General features: G+C 40.0%; 1 long non-coding RNA gene across 1 annotated transcript in view; it reads right to left on the reverse strand.

The window, feature by feature from the left end:
* Window positions 1-3,110: 3,110 nt before the first annotated feature.
* Window positions 3,111-19,773, reverse strand: part of LOC122921115 — a 92,379-nt gene continuing 75,716 nt past the window's right edge. Inside the window, exon 3 of the long non-coding RNA XR_006386975.1 lies at window positions 3,111-3,437. This is a non-coding gene — a long non-coding RNA (uncharacterized LOC122921115). The remainder of the gene's footprint in view (window positions 3,438-19,773) is intronic.

Genomic DNA, 19,773 nt, shown 5'->3' on the forward strand with positions numbered 1-19,773 from the left:
CAAAGCACTAGTACCATATAATAAAAAGTGACAAAATGTTTTTTTATTATGAAACAATTATGTAACCAGCAGTAAAATGCATTGAGAGGAGTCCCAAGCTCATGTCCATAATGGAAAAGGCTCAAGGAGGAGCTCCCTCAATGCATTTTACTGCTGGTTTCTTTGAGCCCAGCGCTGTAATACAAGCGAGTATGAAGATAAAACGTACATATTCGGTGTCACTTATACTAGACACTGCTTGCGCAAACTTGGGTGGTGCTTTGGTGCTGACAGATTCCCGTTAAGCCTTATTGTTGCAATGAGACATTGGTGAATCATACTGGATGCAAAATATAAACCCTAGGAGCTCATGCACACAAACGTATTTTTTTTTCCGTTTCCGTTCCGATTTTTTACAGGTCCGTACGTGGAACAATTTACTTCAATGGGTCTGCAAGAAAACGGAAATGGCTCCATGTGCATTCTGTTTCTGTATATCCGCATGTCCGTTCCGCAAAATAATAAAACATGTCCTATTCTTGTCAATTTCGCGGACAAGGACAGGCATTGTTACAATGGATAAGCAAAAAAAAAACTGATGCAATACGGATGTTACACGGATGTCATTCTTTTTTTTGCGGATCCGTGTTTTGCAGACTGCAAAATACATACAGTCGTGTGCATGAGCCCTAAGGGGGAATTTATTCAATTCTACACACCTGAATTCTGGCTTCAAAACCTTGCAACTAGGGGCTTTGCAAACAAAAAAATTGTGACCTTTTGAGCACATCTTCCAATAACATCAACAGATGTGGAGTGGAAATTTGATCAGGATGTCAGATCCCTTTTGTGTCACATCCAACTTTTTAAAAAGTCTCAAAAAAGTCACAACTCCACCCCAGGCATCCCTCAGGCATACATTCATTGAAATAGGTGCAACCACATTTCACTTGTGCCAAATTTATTATTACTGTGTGCACCATTTTCATAAATTTGGCAAAGGTGCACATAGCAACAGAAGCCTAAAAGCTAACCTCAAATACACCTACAATGATAAATTCTCCCTAACTTTTTCTCATTTGCTTTGGAGCCACTGTAGCAAACAACGTGGGATTTGGTGGGAAGAATAGTACTGAATTAAGCATTATTCTTACCATCAAAGTAATGGACAATGCAACAGAACAGAAAAGTCAATGGCGATCAGAAGGGCTGCTTATAAGCAGAAATCATTACTCAGATGTGAGCAGAGCCTCAGTGATATGTAAAGTTTAAAGACAATAAGACAAGGGTAGAGAGTATTTTGTTGTAAAATTCTGATATTCAATAGTTTTGGAAATGTGGTTGAAATCACCTGGCAGCTGTGCTGATGGCCATACTGGTTGTCACGCAGCTCTGCCAAAACAGCTTTAACCCCTTAGTGACCACCCATACGTCTTTTTACGGCGGTCACTAAGGGGCCTTAGGCTGGGCCGCCGCGAAAATGCGATCGCGGGGTGCTGATGTGTTAGGAAGCTTACCTTGCTTCCGATCAGGGCCCCGAGCCTGTCTGCAGTTCTCTCCAGCAGGCTGTGCCTCTCTGGTGCAGCCTGCTGGTCAATGTTTGAATAGCATTGCTATAGAAATGTAATGCATTATAGAGATAATGCATTACATTTTAAAAGCAATCAAAATACTGTATTTTATAGTCCCCTTGTGGGACTTTTAAGTAGTAAAAAAAAAATTGAAAAAAATACACATTTATTAAATAAAAAAAATTCCATAAAATAAAAAATATGCTTTTTTTTTTCATTGAAAATACGCTTTTCAATGAAAGAAATTGCAAAGAGAAAATATCCCCCATATGTTTGGTATTGCCGCGTCCGTAACAACCCGGACTACATAAATGTTACATAAATTATCCCCTATGGTGAACGCCGTAAAAAAAAAAAGAAGACAGAATTTATTCTTGGTTTCCACCGAAAAAAACGTAATAACAAGCGATCAAAAAGCGGCATTTACTCCAAAATGATACCAATGAAAAATACAAGTTGACCCTCAAAAATCAAGCCCTCACACAACTCCATAGAAAAATAAAATAAAAAAGTTTTGTGAAGTGGCAATGCAAAATTATTTTTTTGGTTAATAAAAGAGGTTTTATTGGAAAAAAAAGTAGTAAAACTTAAAAAAAAGTATTTAGTATCGCTGTAATCGTACTGACCCAGAGAATAAAGATATTATGTTATTTGTACCGAAAAATTAACGCGGTAAAATTTATAATGTAAAAATGCAGTGGCAGTATTTCTATTTTTCCCCATCTCCCTCCCAGAAAGAGTTAATAAAAGTTCATCAGAAAGTTATGTGTACCCCAAAATAGTGCCATTAAAAATTACAACTTGTCCCGTACAAAACAAGCCCTCATAAAGCTATATAGACGAAAAAATAAAAAAGTTATAGCTCTTGGAACAAGACCATGAAAAAAGGAAGAAAAACGCTGTGTTATAAAGGCCCTAACAGGCTTGGTCACTAAGGGGTTAATAAGAGAATGGCTGAATATTATTAGTCAATCAAGGATCTATAATGGTTGATCCTTACTAGTGATGAGCAAATTTCCAAAAATTTGATTCAGGTCTGATTTAACCAAATCGGGCATCCGAATCAATTCTGACCTAAATCAATTCAACCAGGATCAAAAGTGCTTCAATTGCCATAAAAATGGGCCTTTTTCCTCAAACATTCTTCCAAATTAAATTACCTAGAATTTTGATTCTGCAGAATCAGAATTTTGGAGAACTTCTGAGCAAAATTTTGATTCTATAGAATTTATTTGCCCATCTCTAATACTTGCCTTAACATTTAGGCTATGTTCACATGTGGCCGTGTTCATACAGCAAAGAATCAGGACTCCTCAGTTTTGTGGTATGGATTGTGATATAAGTGGGTGGGTAAATATACCTAGTATCCTGTTTACTGTGCTTGCTGGAAATTAGAAATGTACGTTTCCTACACTACTATAGCTGGTCTATAGAGGAAGTGCTTAGAATAATTAAGGTATATCATGAAATTTCTTCAAACCACATCTTGTATAATTAAAGGTCTCCAATCCTCACAGTAAATAGGTATATTTGCACTTTACTTAGTAGGCAAAGTCCATTTATATCTTGGGTAAGCAACTATGTTGATACATAGCACATTTAATTATCATCACTGATCACACAAATTATGGCCAGCAGTATCATGAACCGGAAGCAGATAATTATTGCACTGGTTAAATTGTAGTCTTTATGCCCAAATTCTCATGATTATTCCTGTTTCACAGAGCTACCTAAGGGTTTAAAAGACAAACATAGCGTACAGGGGATTCCACAGCACTTTTCAGAACACTTTTCATAACTTAGAAAATCCCCTCCACGAATATAACTTGGAAGGACATTGGGGGAAGCAGTCTTGAATGATTTTGGCTTGGGGTTTTAATGAAGGGCCTGAAAATAATAATAGAAAAAAACATTAAAAAGACAATGTAATAAAGTAATAAAGACAAGTTAAACATTTTTGACTACTTTTAAAAAAAATATTGTGTTTCCTCTAGTCATAATATAGTTGCATGTTAAAAGAGTTTTCGGGACTTAGGAGGTCATTTATTAAGACCAGCGTTTTAGACACTGGTCTTAGTAACCCCTGAGCTGGCAGTGGATCCACCGAAGTTATAAGAAGGCATCGGCCTCTACATAACTTCGGCACATCCATCGCCGGTCTAAATGTAAGACAGCTTCCTTGCTGGCTTAAATGTAAACTATTTTCTATGCCTAAAACAGGAGTAGAATATGATAATGTAGAAGGGCCTGCCAGGTCGTCCCCTTCCTTGCCTACTCAACACCCCCTTTTTTAGACCTGAGTGAGTGGGGAAAAGTGGCAGATTGTGGCGCAAATAACCTTTGCACTACAATCTGTGATGGATATACCACAAAACTGGTGTATATCTGATAGTAAATGACCACCTTAATATCCACTCCTGACGTCCACACTGATCAATTGTTGCAAAGAACTTTAGCATTCAGACAAGAACTGCAGCCTCTCCCTCAGCCTCTCAATTGGCTTAGTCCTATTCAGATCAATCAGATGTAGCTGCAATGCCAAATCATTATAACTTGTATAGTGTTGTGCCTTGTATGCTATGAAGATGCAGCAACACTCAATCAATCACTGTGGCCCAATCAAACAGCTGATCGGTGGGGGTGCCGGGAGTCAGAACCCACAAATCAGATTTTGGTGACCTATCATGAGGATAGGTCATCAATATTTAATTACCTGAAGACCCCTCTAAGGTTCATATTTTCTTCACCCAGACAGCAGAACAATTTCATTAGAAAAATTGGATCTAAATTAAAAATAGCCTAGATAAGATTTTCTTTTTAAAGGGGTTGTCCAAGTTTAGGAAAACATGGCTGCTTTATTCCAAAAATAACCCCACACCTGTCCTTGGGTTGTGAATTGTATTGCAGCTCAGCCCCATTGAAGTGAATGGGACTGAGCTATAATACCATACACAAGCTGTCGACATGTGTGGGACTGTTTTAGGAAGGAATCAGCCATCTTTTTCTAGTCCTGGAGAACCCCTTTCAAAATTGAATGTATTATTATCCTCCTCATACAGCAGGGTTAAAATAATTAAATACTCCTAAATATAAGGACCTCTACACACATGAATTTGCATTATCATTTTTACTGCCTAAAAATGCTACAGAAACCTCTTTTTTTATTCTCAAAAGTGCATTCGGTTATTATGCCTTTTTAATGTTACTTTTTTTCTTTTGTTACTGTGTGAACCACTTTTTTTCAGGCATTTTCACCTCCTATAGAAAGGAGATATCAAAGCCACCTAAAATAATTAAAATGAGACCAAAAACACCACCTAAATAACAAAAATGCAAGTAGCAAAAAAGTTTGTATTTCATATTTCCCATAGACTTTAAGCGAACACCTGGAGCTGGTGTTTTTACCACAAAAATGCATCAAAAACGACAGGTACAAAAAATCACCAATACTACCACAAAAGTGCAAAGAAATGCCACTAAAAACCTGAATCTGTGCCCATCCTTTCTCTTGTATCTAGGTAATATGCGCTCTCAAATTATGAAATTCTATTGGTTATTATTTTACCTTTCTAACATTGTCTTTCCACTTTTATGCCTCATTCACATGTCAGTGTTCGGTCAGTGGTTTCCATCAGTGATTTTGAGCCAAAACTAGGAGCGGCTCTAAAGACAGAAAAGGCGTAGATCTTTACCTTATACCTTATCTCACAATCACTGATGGAAATCACTGACCAAAACACTGGGGTGTGAATGAGGCTTTACAGGTTCTATACTCCAATATGTTGCTACTTGCACTACATATAAGCCTAAGTATATATACAACATGTCATCCTACATTATATGGAAACAGAGGGGTAGATTTATTAAAACTGTCTAAAAGTAAAACTGTCTTTGCTGCCCATAGCAACCAATCACAGCTGTGATGTGATTGGTTGTTATGGGCAACCAAGGCAGTTTATCTTTAATGCAGCTTTGCTAAATGAGGTACAAAGTATTTCTTGAACATAATAAAAATGATGAATTAGTAAGTAAAATAATTTCACGTTTTAGATGCTTTTATGAAAAATACATGGAAAACAGCAACACCTTTTGTTGGGGAAACATGGTTGTCTGCTTTTTTAATATTGATAACCTATCCTCAAGACAACCGGCACCCCCCCAATCAGCTGTTTGAAGAGACAACAGTGCTTGTACGAACGCTGCCTTCTCTTCATTATTTACCTGCTCGCCATCGCAACTGCACTGGTGAGCAGGTGTAATTACAACAGAAAGAATGGTGAATAGAACGGAGCCATTCCACTGAAGTGAGTGGACGCATGAGATGTAAGTACTAGGGTTGAGCGAACCCAAACTGCAAAATTCGGGTTTGTACCGAACTTTGCGAGTTCGGGTACCCAGACTCGAACCCGAATCCAGACTTTTCCACTGAATTTCGTATTCAGGTTCGGTGTTTGAGTGTTATTATTTTCCATTATAACATGGTTATAATGGAAAATAATAGCATTCTTAAGACAGAATGGCCATTAAGGGGTTAAAAATAATTTTACAAAAATCACCTCATCCACTTGATTGCGCAGCCGGTATCCTCTTCTTTCTTTTTTCTGCAGGACCTGCAAAAGGACCTGCAATGACGTCACCGAGCAGAAAGAGGAGGATACTGGCTGCGCGATCAAGTGGATGAGGTGAGTTTTTAAATTATTTTTATCCCCTTAATGGCCATTTTATTTAGCATTCTGTCTTAAGAATGCTATTTTCCTTTATAACCATGTTATAACGGAAAATGATAAAGTGAAGTTCGGGTCCCCATTGAATTTAATGGGGTCCAGGTTTGGAATCAAGTTCGGGTCCCGAACCCGAACTTTGACCTGAAGTTTGGCACGAACCCAGCAAACCCGAACTTCCATGGGTTCACTCATCCCTAGTAAGTACACCTCCTCACAGATGCAGTTGTAACGGCGAGCAGGTAAACAATGAAGGGAAGGCAGCGTTCATACAAGCACTGTTTTCTCTTCAAACAGCAAACTTTAATAATACAATCCAGAATATCCACATCCAGTATAGAAGATGCAATATCCATTGTGTTGTACACTGCCCAGAGTAACCTGCTCTATTTCCTTGATTCATTATAGTAGCTCCATGGTGCCTACTAGATGAAGATGAAGATGAATTTAATAAACTAAACAAGAAAGGTGCTGCTGCTTATTCTACCCAGTAGAACGACCATGTTCACATAAAGAGGTCTAGTACGGGACTCGGATTTGTACTGTATTATGTTTTCTTTATGTCAGACACTACTCTAGAGTTACAGTTTTATCCCATCTGCATTACTTAAAGCAACTCTAAATGACTATTATATGTACTTTGCACACAGATTATCTCTAATACATCCTCACAAGATAATGTTCACTAGGTGGTTATAGCTGTTCTGCATCACCTGAACGTATTGCTACCTTTTTACTTTTTTGAGAAATGTCAAAATATTAAAGTACTAACATTTCTAAATGTAGTTTGCATCAGATTCCAGTAATATTTCTTATATATGTAAAATTATATAGGGGAGATTCAACTACTTCTTACAAAAAAAGCTGACACATAGGGTTACATTAGAGAGCACCCCCAAGTGCCTTAAAGAGGTTTTCCAGTTTGTATCAGCATAATTTATGAAGGCATCTGTAATTCATTAATGTACTTCTTTCACCTTTATTGCTCTTATCTTCTTTTCTGTTCTGACCATATCTATGCAGGAGTGACGAAGCAGCAACAGGGGCGGGGATTGGGGAGTGTCTATGTAAACAGTGGGGGAGGAGTTATAAATTAGCTGGATGTTGTTAGGCACAGGGAGTTGTAGCACTAAAATGAGCAGTTCAGCATGGGTTTGGTTGGATATAGCAATAGGAAGTATTACATACTGGATGAAAACAAACCAGAGTGATTTGTTTACAAGGGAAAATTGGACAGGAGAGTCCAAATTGAAAAAAAAGCAAAAAGAAGATGTACAAGAGGTAAGCAACTACATGAGCATATTTGTAAAATAAAAATTAAATAAAACATCATAGTAATCCCAGAAAACCCTTTCAATTCTTCACTTTAATTGAACAGCCATAAATATTTGTCATGGACAACCCTTTTAACCACTTAAGGACCACAGGTTTATACCCCACTAGTGACCAGGCCCTTTTATACAAATCGGCACTTCACAACTTTAACGGTTTATTGCTCGGTCATGCAACTTGGCACCCAAATTAATTTTACCTCTTTTTCTTCTCACAAATACAGCTTTCTTTTGGTGGTATTTGATTGCTGCTAAGATTTTTAGTTTTTCCAATATTAAGCAAAATAGGCTGCAATTTTCTCAAAAAAGTGTATTTTTAACTTTCTCTGGTTAAATTGTTCAAATATAATTACATTTCTATACAAGTTTGTGTCAGAATTTATTGTGCTACATGTCTTTGATAAAAAAAATCCAATAAGTGTATATTTATTGGTTTACACAAAAGTTATAGCGTTTACAAACTATGTTACAAAAATGTGAATTTCCGCATTTTGAAGCAGCTCTGACTTTCTGAGCACCTGACATGTATCTTGAGGTGCTAGAATGACAGGATAGTATAAATACCCTCCAAATGACCCCATTTTAGAAAGAAGACACCCCAAAGTATTCACGGAGGGGCATGGTGAGTTCATGTATGATTTAATTTTTTTTTCACAAGTTAGCGGAAAATGACACTTTCTGAGAAAAAATAAATAAATATAAAGTTTCCATTTCTGCTAACTTCTGGCAAAAAAAATAAAAAATCTTCCACGGACTCACTATGCCCCTCAGTGAATACCTTGGGGTGTCTACTTTCCGAAATGTGGTCATTTGTGGGGTGTGTTCACTGTTCTGGCATTTTGGGAGGGGCTAAATTGTGAGCAACCCTTTAAAGCCTAAAGGTACTCGTTGGACTTTCGGCCCCTTTACGCACCTAGGCTGAAAAAAAGTGTCACACATGTGGTATCGCCGTACTCAGAAGAAGTAGGGCAATGTGTTTTGGGGTGTATTTTTACATATACCCATGCTGGGTGAGATAAATATCTCTGTAAAGTGACAACTTTGTATACATTTTTTTTAACGTTGTCATTTACAGAGATATTTCTCACACACAGTATGGGTATATGTAAAAATACACCCCAAAACACATTACCCTACTTCTCCTGAGTACGGCGATACCACATGTGTGACACTTTTATGCAGCCTAGGTACACAAAGGGGCCCAAATTCCAATGAGTACCTTTAGGATTTCACAGGGCATTTTTTACGCATTTGGATTCCAAACTACTTCTCACGCTTTAGGGCCCCTAAAATGCCAGGGCAGTATAAATACCCCACAAGTGACCCCATTTTGGAAAGAAGACACCCCAAGGTATTCCGTGAGGGGCATGGCGAGTTCCTAGAAAATTTATTTTTTTGGCACAAGTTAGCGGAAAATTATTATTATATTTTTTTCTTACAAAGTCTCATATTCCACTAACTTGTGACAAAAAATAAAATTTTACATGAACTTGCCATGCCCCTCACGAAATACCTTGGGGTGTCTTCTTTCCAAAATGGGGTCACTTGTGGGGTATTTATACTGCCCTGGAATTTTAGGGGACCTAAAGCGTGAGAAGTAGTTTGGAATCCAAATGCGTAAAAAATGCCCTGTGAAATCCTAAAGGTACTCATTGGAATTTGGGCCCCTTTGCGCACCTAGGCTGCAAAAAAAGTGTCACACATGTGGTATCGCTGTACTCAGAAGGAGTAGGCCAATGTGTTTTGGGGTGTGTTTTTACATATACCCATGCTGGGTGAGAGAAATATCTCTGTAAAAGACAACTTTTCCCATTTTTTTATACAAAGTTGTCATTTTACAGAGATATTTCTCTCACCCAGCATGGGTATATGTAAAAAGACACCCCAAAACACATTGCCCTACTTCTCCTGAGTACGGCGATACCACATGTGTGACACTTTTTTGCAGCCTAGGTGCACAATGAGTACCTTTAAGGAGGGTATTTTTAGACATTTGGATTCCAGATTTCTTCACGCTTTAGGGCCCCTAAAATGCCAGGGCAGTAAAATACCCCACATGTGACCCCATTTTGGAAAGAAGACACCCCAAGGTATTCCGTGAGGGGCATGGCAAGTTCATAGAAGATTTTTTTTTGGGCACAAGTTAGCGGAAATTGATTTATTTATTTTTTCACACAAAGTCTCCCTTTCCATTAACTTGGTACAAAAAAATCAATCTTTCATGGACTCGATATGCCCCTCAGCGAATACCTTGGGGTGTCTTCTTTCCAAAATGGGGTCATTTGTGGGGTGTTTGTATTGCCTTGGCATTTGAGGGTATCCACAATCATTACATGTATGGCCTTCATTAGGAGTTTCTGCTATTCTCCTTATATTGAGCATACGGTAAATTTTTTTTCCCGTACAGCCCGTGGGCTAAAAGAAAAAATGAACGGCACAGATTTCTTTATTCGCATCGATCAAGGTGGAAGAAAAAATGTCTGCCAAAAAATGTGCAAAAAAAAAAAAAAAAGAGCAGAAAGGCGTCTGCCAGGACATAGGAGCTCCGCCCAACATCCAAACCCACTCAGTTCGTATGCCCTGGCAAACCCGATTTCTCCATTTACATCAATCGATGTGGATAAATAAATCATTGCCAGAATTTTTTTATATTTTTTTTATAAAAAATGTTTGCCAAAGCATATGAACACCGCCCCTCAGCTCATAAGACTCGGCAAGGGGGATATGATAGAAACTTTTAAATACATAAAGTGAATTAACAAGGTAAAAGAGGAGAGCATATTTAAAAGAAGAAAAACTGCTACAGGATGAGATAGTTCTAAATAAGAGGAGCAAAGGTTTAAAAGTAATATCAGGAAGTAGTACTTTACTGAGAGAGTAGTGGATGCATGGAATAGCCTACCTGCAGAAGTGGTAGCTGCAAATACAGTGAAGGAGTTTAAGCATGCATGGGATAGGCATAAGGCCATCCTTCATATAAGATAGGGCCAGCGGCTATTCATAGTATTCAGTATATTGGGGAGACTAGATGGGCCAAATGGTTCTTATCTGCCAACACATTCTAGAACTTGATCACCTAAATCCTATTGAAAATCTGTGGCAAGACTTTAAAATTACTGTTCACAGACGATCTCCATCCAATCTGACTAACCTTGAGTTATTTTGCAAAAAATAATGGGCAAAGAATTAGCCTCTAGATGTGCAAAGCTTAAACATACCCCAAAAGACTTGCAGCCAAAGGTGGTCCTACAAGGGGGGCCCAATACAAATGCATGGTACACTTTTCAGATTTTTATTTATTAAAAATTTTAAATACCATGTATCATTTTCTTTTTACATCACACATACTTGCTACTTTGTGTTGGTCTGTCACATTAATCCCAATAAGGCTACTTTCACACTAGCGTTCGATCGGATCCGTTCTGAACGGATCCGATCATATTAATCAGGGGCGGATTAAGTGCATGATAGGCCCGGGGCTGTCTACCCAACTTAGGGCCCCCCCCCCTCCATTTTAGTGTAGTTTTTTTTTGTATGAAGAGGCTGCGGTGCTTCATGGGCGCCACAGTCTCTTCTTAGGCCATATGACATCTTCAGACTAAAAAAGAATACCCCAAATTGGGTCCTAAACTGAAAAATTTGGTCGCCAAATTTAAAATACATATAATTGTAATAAAAAAGACATAGAGAAGAATACAGCACCACATACCTGTTACATCCAGTGACATCTCCTGTCATGTAGACCTTCTCTTTCCTCTTCTCCTCCATTTGACCCAGACCACTATGGCAAATTCTTTCAGCCGCATCTCGTCTCTACAGTTTGTAACACAGACATGTTAGATTTCTAAATTTTTCCATCAACCTCCTCATCCTGGTGTCCCCACAGTGTCATCCTGCCACCCCCAATACTGTGCCCGTTGTGCTCCTCAATGCCCCAGGAACTATACTGCTGAAAAAATAGTGACCCTGATAGATATAATTGGGGTAATTTATCAAACTGGTGTAAAGTAGAACTGGATTTCCAAAAGAGCTGTCAAATATGAAAGGTGGAATCTGATTGGCTGCTATGGGCAACTAAGCCAGTTCTGCATTACACCAGTTTGATAAATTACCCCAAATGTTCCTATAGTGTCCACAGCAGCTATAATGTCCCCTAGAGACCCCCAGTAATAATACCACCCTCTATTGTGCTCCAGGTAATAATCCCTGTATAGTGTCCCCAGAAATAATAGAATTGCCCCTACAGTGCCTTCCCAATAGCAACACCCCCATATAGTAATTTCCACCACACTGCCCCCACATAGTAATCCCCCCATAGTAATTTGCCCCCACACAGTAATTTCCCCCAAACTGCCCCCATATAGTAGCTTGCCCCCACACAGTAATTTGCACCACACTGCCCCCACATAGTAATTTCCACCACACTGCCCCCACATAGCAATTTCCCCACACTGTTCCTACACACAATAGTTTTCCCCACACTGTCCCCACATAGTAATTTCCCCACGCTGCCCCCACATAGTAATTTCCCCACACAGAAATTACCCCACACTGTCCTCACATGGCAATTTCCCCCACACAATAGTTTCTCCCACACTGCCCCCACATAGTAGTTTGCCTCCACATAGCAATTTCCCCACTGTCCTCACATAGAAATTACCCCCACACAATAGTTTCCCCCACACTGCCCCATATAGAAATTTGCCCCCACATAGTAGTCCCTCCCATAATAATTTGCCCCCACACTGCCCCCACATAGCAATTTGCCCCCACACTGCCCCCACATAGCAATTTGCCCCCACATAGTAGTCCCTCTCATAATAATTTGCCCCCACATAGCAATTTGCCCCCACACTGCCCCATCTAGTAATTTGCCCCCACATAGTAGTCCCTCTCATAATAATTTGCCCCCACAAAGCAATTTGCCCCCAAATAGTGTAGTCCCTCATAATAATTTGCCCCCACACTGCCCCCACATAGCAATTTGCCCCCACATAGTGTAGTCCCTCACATAATAATTTGCCCCCACATAGCAATGTGCCCTCACATAGTGTAGTCCCTCTCATAATAATTTGCCCCCACACAGCAATTTGCCCCCACACTGCCCCATCTAGTAATTTGCCCCCACATAGTGTTGTCCCTCTCATAATAATTTGCCCCCACATAGTGTAGTCCCTCTCATAATAATTTGCCCCATACAGCAATTTGCCCCCACATAGTGTAGTCCCTCTCATAATAATTTGCCCCCACATAGTGTAGTCCCTCTCATAATAATTTGCCCCCACATAGTGTAGTCCCTCTCATAATAATTTGCCCCATACAGCAATTTGCCCCCACATAGTGTAGTCCCTCTCATAATAATTTGCCCCCATACAGCAATTTGCCCCCACATAGTGTAGTCCCTCTCATAATAATTTGCCCCCACCACTGCCCCCCGCCCCAGAGTAGGCACATGAAATAAAAAAATGAACAAAAAATGAAAAGATAAATACTCACCTATGTCCAGGGCCAGGCGCTTGCTCGCAGAGGAAGGCGGGATGAGTCAGGCGCGTCACAGTGCTGCGTCCCGGCACAGGCGCGCGATGACGTCATCACGCACGCCTGCGCCGGGATTTCACTACCGCATAGGCCTCAGGCCTACAAGGCCTGAAGCCTATGGCGGTGACCGGCGACGGGACAGGGAGCTATGCGCTCCCGTGCCCCGCCGCAGTATGTGGGCGTTCGGGTCAGCGCTGGGCCCCCCAGCGGCGCTGGGCCCGGGGCTGCCGACCCGAACGTCCCTATTATAATCCGCCACTGATATTAATGCAGACGGAGGCTCCGTTCAGTACGGATCCGTCTGCATTAATAACTTAGAAAAAATTCTAAGTGTGAAAGCAGCCTGAGCGGATCCGTTCAGACTTTCAATGTAAAGTCAATGGGGGACGGATCCGCTTGAAGATTGAGCCATATGGTGACATCTTCAAGCGGATCCGTTCCCATTGACTTACATTGTAAGTCTGAACGGATCCGCTCGCCTCCGCACGGCCAGGCGGACAGCTGAACGCTGCAAGCAGCGTTCAGCTGTCCGCCTGTCCGTGCGGAGGCGAGCGGAGCGGAGGCTGAACGCCGCCAGACTGATGCAGTCTGAGTGGATCCGCTCCATTCAGACTGCATAAGGGCTGGACGGAGGCGTTCGGGTCCGCTCGTGAGCTCCTTCAAACGGAGCTCACGAGCGGACCGACGAACGCTAGTGTGAAAGGAGCCTAAAATACATTTAATTTTGTGGGTGTAACGTGAAAAAATGCTGAAAAGTTCAAGCGGTATGAATAATTTTTTAAGTCCGTGTATGTAATGGACAGATGCAGCTGCTATGTATACATATCAAAAGAAAAAGATTTTTTTTAATTTCTTTGTATGTAAGCTAAATGTGAACAGCACATGCAGGGGTGTGGACATAGAATCTGTGCAGCTGCACGGGGTCCAGAGAGAAGGAAATCTTCCCACCTGCATTACTGATAAGTAGAGATGAGTGAATCGAATCCCACGGAGTGGAATTTGATCTGAATTTCAGGATAAATTTGATTCGCCTAGAAGCCAAACTTCCTTGTGCTTCTTGTCAGTGAATCGATTTAATCTGAAATAGTATAAAAAACTAAAAAATTCTAACTTGCTCCACTTGCTCGCGACGGGCCGCCAGGCTCCATCTTGCTTGAAGATCTCGGCCGAAATCCCGTGCGGCACGAGATTACATTATCACGCCGGCCGGCGTGATGACTTCATATTTCACCATCCCAGCCGGCGTGATGACGTAATCTCAAGCCGCACAGGATTCGGCTCGTCGGAAGCAAATGGAGGCGGTAAGTTTGATGAATTTTTTTTTTTATTGTTAATTTTACACTCGATCATGTATAAACACAGCATCTGAGGAGAACAATCACGGGGGTGGTGCTATCGACAGCTTCCTGTCATTGCACCCGCTACTTACAAAAAATGTGCTTTGTGATGAAAAAATTTGGCCTGAAGCTAATTTTTGGGTGAAATTCGGCGAATCAGCCAAATCGACCTTTTAAGAAATTCGCTCATCTCTACTGATAAGTAATAGTAGTTCACTAAACTACAATATGGCTTACTGGTGAACCAGGGCTGTTTTGCTCCTGCAGGATTGTCATTGCTCGAGGTCAGGACTGGGATGTGGTTAGTATTCATAGCTGTGTGATTGAAGAGTTTTAGTGACGTGTTTATATTCTGTTGTCCAGTGAGTGGCATGTGCAGTAAATGAGTGACTTGTCGATTTTGTCTACAACATGTATTTGTTGTACGATGTGTGATTTTTGCCATGATCAATGTAAAAAAGGTAACATAATATAGTACAATATAGTACAAGATTATTTCTAACAAAACTAGAACTGGCCCTGTACCTCACATGTGGGTGACGCTAGGGAGGTTCGTCCCCATTGCTATTGGCTGCTCACCCCTTTTTGATCTTTTGATCCACGTGACAGGGAGACGCAGCAGTGGCCTTGTAGGGATCAGGAGCGACGCGGGTGTCGGGGAGCGGGGTAAGTATAATGTATATGAGAGGTGCGGGCATTGGGGGGAAAGGTGTTAAACTTTGGGTAGCCCCTTTAATACAATTTTTTTTTCTGTAGCAGTCAGCATAGAGAGATTAAACTGTTATATGGATCAGGATCTCATTGTTATGTTACTGCTGCTGTGAGGGAAAGATGTTATCTGGTAGTAAAATAGTAGATTGTAGAACTTGGATAAGAGTATGGCAGCTCTGCTGTTCTCTTGATAGGCATAATGATGGCTACAGAAATGCACTGTATTGTAACGTGTGATGCTCTATTTGAGTGACTCATCTGCTTCCCTCACTGGTCAGCGACAAATGAATGTAAACCTCAAAAGGTTTTCCTGGGATCAGAGGCATAGCTATAGGGGAGCAGAGGTAGCAGTCGCTACTGTGCCCAGGAGCCTGAAGGGAAGACACTAGTATTATAGAAAGTGCATGCTGTTCAAGTTACACCTCTGGCTGGAGGGAACGGGTTAGATCAAGAATTTGGCATGGGGGAAGTGGGGTGCCATTTCAATTTTGGCCTCAGGCAGCATGAAGGCTATGTGCATCCCTGCCCCTGGCCACAAAGCACTGATGGAAGGGGGCCCAAGCTGAACTCTTGCACCAGGGCCCATGAGCCTTTAGCCACTCCCCTGCCTGGGATCAATACAAATTTGGTGAAAAGGAAGAAATGCTATAAAACAATAAATTACATAAAAAATACTCCGTCTTTCCAGCCCTGCCACTATGGTTGCCTCTTCGGTCTTTGTTGCTCTGATGACGTGCCCATCTACCTATGCGACTGCTGCAGATAATCACTGGCTTCTGTGGTCTCTTGCCATACATAGCTGAGGCAAGTGATTTAGCAGATGTGTAAGAAAATAGGTTTTCTATTCTATCTATCTATGGAAATAAGCAGCACAAGGGAACAGAAGTCTCAGTGTCAACAGTTCACACAATGCAGGCCTTGATCCAGGGCCAAGAATGGTACTGCGTCTGCAGATGGGCTGCTTGCCTTGAAGCAATATAGAGCTGTGATCATTTGATGATCCCATGCACATGCATTGCTCTCCCGCCACACGTGATGGGCTGTATTTCTGCTGAATGTTTTTTCCTGTTTCACAGTATCTACAAGAAGTGTCTATGGAGCTCTGTGTGGGGTATACACGTGTGCTCAAATTATACATGTAAAGGATCCCATACTGCTTTTTGAGATGACCCCTCCCATTGGTGAGTGGTTTTTGCTGCTCGCCCGTGGGTTCATCTGCAAGGTTTTAAGAATATTACATATTTTAACTATGTTTGAGTCTGTACATAATGCATATTTTGCCAGCAGTAATATTCACACTATCATTCTTCGCAACTATGTCTTCATTATGGATTTTATTAGACCTGGTTCTATGTTTTTGTAACTACACTGTGGGCCTATATTTCCTATTTATAATATAGTATATTATATCGCTGAAAAAAGTTGTGGGACCTGAATCGCAGCTGTGGACACAGGTGACTAAACACAACTATGGAGTGCTATGTTCCCTTCTAACTGTCTATCTATCTATCTGTCTATCTATCTATCTATCTATCTATCTATCTATCTATCTATCTATCTATCTATATGTCTATCATAAAATCCTTCACATTTCATACTGGCCTCTAAAGGTCCCTTTACATTGACCGAACATCAGCCACATAATCACTGACAATCATTAGTACAAATGCTCGTTAGCCCTTATCTACCAGTGTAAAGGTGCCCCGATTACTCTATGAATGAGCAAAACTCTCGTTCATCGGGTAATATGATTGTGCAGTCACCAAAACCATTGTTTGCTAACAGCACTTTGTGCTGTCTAAACACACTCTGCTTGCAGCAAACAACAATTCTGTATAGGGACGAGAGATGGCATTAGAGATCACTCCTTCTCATACTGTGGAGGAGATCACTACATATAAATTTGTCGGTTTCCTTCATGACGAGCAGGTGCTTGCAAGAAAGGAGCACATCCTTCCTGACAATCGTCTGTTGAATTGTTCAGTATTTAAATTGTTCAGTGTAAAGGGGCCTTAAGCTTAATAATATGTCAAGCCCTCCTGTTCTATACAGCTGTGATATTATCATCACAGACAAGTCTACAATAAACAATAACACATATAGATAACAGAGGATCTCCCATTCAATAACTTATCTACTTCCTCCCGACCCCTGAGCAAGCCACAGAGCATGCCTAGAAAGCTATATGGCCCATGTGGTTACTCTCAAAGAAATGGAAGTCTTGATATATTTTAGGCCTAGCGGGCATTGTGAAAATTGCATTATTTTAGTTTAGTTTTTTTTTTATATAGATAGCAACATAGAAAATGTAAAAAAAAAATCTCCACGAATCCAAATTAAAATTTGTTTAACATAAAAAACATTATTTAAACAATATGTCATTTTCTGATGACACATTCCCTTTAAGTGTCCTACAGCATGCAAAATGTAAACTTCCTCAGTTTCTTGGAGATACTCAGTCTGTATATAAGACTCTTAAAAAGTATTATCAAACATCAGACATAGACAGAGGTCTATAGAACACAGCTGCTTTCTAACCAGTGTCTTTCTGCTTCACATCTGGAGGAAGCTGGCCTGGAACATACCACTGGTAATCTGGCTACACAGAATAATAAAACCTTATTACAACAGTATGGACTTCATGAATACTTCAAACAAAAACTCAGCAGCAAGCTTAAAATATAAACATAGTAAAGGACTTTTTGTTTGTCGTACAGAAGTAATTTAGATCAATCCTTCTTGGCTCAACACAACCACTGTTGTAGCTCATTGGGTTGTTTTCTGTTTTCCCATGAGATATCCTTTGGCTGTCTGTACCCGTCATAAACATTTTATATATACCACAAGATGCTATCCACAAATCACATATTGGAACGATTAATTAACACACAGAGACAAAGAAACTGTGAGAATAGGACTACGGCTGCAGACCACCGCACAGGAAAGGGAAAGAACTGTGGCTCTTTTTATTAGAACAATCACTACTGATTAAGGAAGGCCTGCCACCTCAACATACAGTGAAATCTTTAGCTGGCATGTTATAGAGCATTGATATATTTTGTGGGGAAAGATTCAGTAAAACTTGTAATTTATACATTTAAATTTCGGGTATTTCTGAGTTCAGTTCTACATGGGAGAGGTGTTATCAGTGATTGATAACATTCTCTGTGTAAATATGTATACGGATATAGCTGTCAGTCACTAATAGCTGTTCACAGGGGAGGTGTTATCAGTGATTGATAGCATTCTCTGTGTAAGTGTGTATACATGGTTGTCAGGCATTAATAGTTGCACATAGGTGAGGTGTTATCAGTGACAGCATTCTCTGTGTAATTGTGTGTACAGAGGTAACATTCAGTCACTGATAATTGTACACAGGGAGGTGTTATCAGTGATGGATAGCCTTCTTTGTGTAAGTGTACATACATAGATAGCTGTCAGGTACTAATAGTTGCATTCTCTGTGTAAGTCTGTATAAATAGATAGGTGTCAATCACTAATAGTTGTACACTGTGGAAGGTGTTATCAGTGATTGGTAGCATTCTCTGTGTAAGTGTGTATAAAGAGATAGCTGTCAGTCACTGATAGTTGTACACATTGGAGATAGTATCAGCGATTGATTGGATTCTCTGTGTAAGTGTGTATACAGAGATAGCTTTCAGTCACTTTAGTTGTACATGGGAGCAGTATTACAAGTGACTAATGGCATTCTCTGAATGTGTTTAGACACTGTGCCAGACACTGTTACCATCCACCCATGAAAAATAAAATCAGGAATAGCAGAGATTTAAAAGTATAAATTACACATTTTACATTTGCCACAAAATATATATCAATCTGCTCAGCTCCTCCTGCTGTATAACATGCTGGCTTCAGATTAAACTGCATTTTGTGGTGACAGGTCCTCTTTAAAATACAATCAAAGAAACCTCAATTCAAATGGGAAAAAAATCAACTGTAGGCATATTGTTGGCAGATGTTTTTGTCTTAGAGTACAAGGCCTGTAAAATAGCTGTGTGATGTATCTTGTAAGGAGAAATGAGAGAAGCTTTAAAAATTGTATGCTGCATAGATTTTTCAAAATGTGACTGATTGTACACCTTCTTTGTACAGAATACCTTTAAAATATCAACTTATATATAGAAAATATTGTATAAGGGCAATAATGGCAGTAATAATAATAGTATATGCAATAACTAAAGCAATCACAGTTTTCAAGATCTTGGTTTGCCTTCATTGCTTTACATCCAAGTAGAGATAAAATAATTTCTTGAAATACGTCTCATGTCCGATAAGTTAGATTTTTCAAAATATTTGATTTGTGTCCCAAATTAATTCTACATCAATCAAAGTTGCTTCAATTGGCCTGAAAATTGATATATGACACTAAGGTCTCTTAGGACTCAGATTTTTAAAATATCCTTTTGTTATCTTTTTAAAATTTCTAACAAATGTTTGCTCTTTCTCCCCCCTACTTTCTTTTAAGCTCTTTAACACAATGATAGAATGGGTAAATGCATATTCTGTACTACAAATATCGTGTTTAAAAACACAATTCGCCGTCGCACGTGTTATGCTTTTTCAT

This window comes from Bufo gargarizans, chromosome 1 (assembly GCF_014858855.1).
Source record: "Bufo gargarizans isolate SCDJY-AF-19 chromosome 1, ASM1485885v1, whole genome shotgun sequence".
In the NCBI taxonomy this organism is placed as follows: Eukaryota; Metazoa; Chordata; class Amphibia; order Anura; family Bufonidae; genus Bufo; species Bufo gargarizans.